The sequence below is a fragment of the Salmo salar genome, chromosome 18 (assembly GCF_965601325.2).
Source record: "Salmo salar chromosome 18, fSalSal1, whole genome shotgun sequence".
NCBI classification, from domain to species: Eukaryota; Metazoa; Chordata; class Actinopteri; order Salmoniformes; family Salmonidae; genus Salmo; species Salmo salar.
Window position 1 is genome coordinate 66,476,724 of NC_138308.1, and position 2,709 is coordinate 66,479,432.

Consider the following 2,709-nt stretch of genomic DNA (forward strand, 5'->3'; position numbering starts at 1 on the left):
CTACACTTGTTGTATTTGGTGCATGTGCAAATAAAGTTTGATTTGATTTGACATACAATCTCAATTCATCTTGCATCATATCTCCTGTATTGGAGTATGTAATTTGGGAGCAGTAATACTGACACAAACATTTTTATATAAACATTTTACATTTAGGCCATTTAGCAGATGCTCTTATCTAGAGCGACTTTCAGTAGTGTGTGCATACATTTTCGTACTGGTCTCTCAAGGGCATCAACCCTGGCGTTGCAAGCGCCATGACAAACTTTCTCCGACCATTATGAAATGTAATGTGGTTCCTTATTTTGCTTCCCCTTCATCCCAGAAATGGATCAGTTGGGGAAGCTGGGCTTTTCTAACCTGTGCTCTTCTAACCTGCACAGTTTTCCCCACTGTCTAAATGTTTCAACACAATATTGAAATATTACACAATTCTAAAATAATTTAATTCACATGATATTTAATAAATCTCTGTTAGGTTCAATGTTATTAAACTGAAGCGGAAATATTGACATTTATTACACTGGGAGAAGGGGGCACTTAAGGGGATTCTATTCGGACAACCCACATCAGGCCCATTTTGCATGACTGTGGACAGGTTATTTGATTTACAATCTCTCTTTCTCATACTATCATAATTCCAAATGATATGTAGTGCAGGATATGAGTGGAAATAATGGAATAAAACCATTGGACTTCTAACAATGCTCAGCAGAGATTATCACCAAAAAATCCACCCAAAGAACCAGGAGCATGTGTGTGCTGTTCGGGAGCAGCTTCAGTCAGAGCAGGAAACCCCTGCTGAGCCCAGGCTTAAGTGGTTCCTGTATAATTGTGTATTGGAGGTCTTGGATTTGGCTTGGTGCTATTAACTGGCCCATCTGTAGACAAATGGTTAAATTGCTTTTCCTGCTCTTCCAAGACCACACCTCACTGCAGTAGGTCCAGGATGGGCAGGCTGAGCCAATACTCATCTTGCAGGATCTCAGCAACTACAACCGGTGGTTCTCAGGCCAGCCCAGATCTCTCATGGATCGCCCTGCGGGACATCCCCACATTGTTGTGCCACGCCTTCAGGGAGATGTTCTCCGTGGGCAACCTCTTCTGGACGTATCCTGTGTCTGGTGGGGCACTTATCTACCTGGCCTCTCCACTGGATTTCATCCCCAAGGCCCTGTTCGGCCTGATAGGCTTCATGGACAACTTTTTTTTTAAACCTTTATTTAACTAGGCAAGTCAGTTAAGAACAAATTATTATTTTCAATGACGGCCTAGGAACAGTGGGTGTAACTGCCTTGTTCAGGGGCAGAAGTACAGATTTTACCTTGTCAGCTCGGGATTCAATCTTGCAACCTTTCGGTTACTAGTCCAACGCTCTAACCACTAGGCTACCTGCCACCCCAACTTCTTTGTCATCTTGCTCCTCTTCATCTATGTCTCAGACTGACAGGTTGACAAACAGCCACTGGACAGGAGTATGCAATTAATCAAATACCTATTTATATCATGCCAGGTCAAACACACTGTGCCGGTCAGTGATCTTTATCTAGTGCTTTGGCCTTTAACGGGGCCCTGACAAAAGTCCCCCTGATTAAAGTCCCTATAATCAGTGGAACTTTATCAGGCGGGTGTGGGGGAGGGGATATCAACAAATTAAGTATAGTTCTTTTGGTAAGGGTATTGGAGCAATATACAAATAAAATAAATCAACAATTTGGATTGTTTCATCACCTGATCAGATGTCATACCCATTGAACTGGCTGATCTGAAGTTAACATTTTGTTCATATTTGCAACTATATGTAATGACTCTCATTGGTGGTAGGAAGAGTAGACCAAAGCGCAGCGTGGAAAGTGTTCATGATTCCTTTATTCCCAAAAACACTTAAACAAAATACCAAAAGGCGAAAACGAAAGTGCACAGTTCTGTCAGGCACGGTCACTAAACAGAAAACAAGATCCCACAAAAACCCAAAAGGAAAATTACAATTTATATATGATCCCCAATCAGAGACAACGATCGACAGCTGCCTCTGATTGGGAACCACACTCGGCCAAAAATAAAGAAATAGAAAACATAGACTTTCCCACCCGAGTCACACCCTGACCTAACCAAACATAGAGAATAATAAGGATCTCTAAGGTCAGGGCGTGACACTATAGATCTTTCATACATTTAGGTGTGTTTGAGAAGTACAGTCCAATCTGGTATATTAAATGTGAAGTTCTCTCTCTCTCTCTCTCTCAAACATAAAAATAATAATAATAGAAATGTTACAAAACAGTCAGTTCTGTTGAACTTTGTCACCACACAGTAGTTGATGCTTTGCATTGTTTGATTTGGTACACATGATTGCTATATTAATTAAGGAAGCAATAGCTAAATGGAATATATAATTTTGATTACCTATCCGTATTGATTATTGTTACAGCTGAGGTAATTTGATAACACACTTGTAATAAAAATAAATGTGTGTTGTGTTGATTAAGTGTAACACTGGGGTATATTCAATATCTCTTCCCCCCTTCAACCAATGCTAGTAAAACACTAAGGACACCTTCCTAATATTGAGTTGCACCCCCCCCCCCCTTTTCCCTCAGAACAGCCTCAATTTGTCACAGCATGGACTCTGGTTGTCTGGATGTCCTTTGGGTGGTGGATCATCGTTGATACACATGGAAAACTGTTGAGCGAGAAAATACCAGCAGC

At 41.0% G+C, this 2,709-nt stretch overlaps 1 pseudogene; it reads left to right on the top strand.

Annotated features, from left to right (window-relative positions):
• The first annotated feature begins 695 nt into the window (after window positions 1-695).
• LOC123728660 (E3 ubiquitin-protein ligase RNF170 pseudogene) lies at window positions 696-1,447 on the top strand (annotated as a pseudogene).
• Window positions 1,448-2,709: the final 1,262 nt, after the last annotated feature.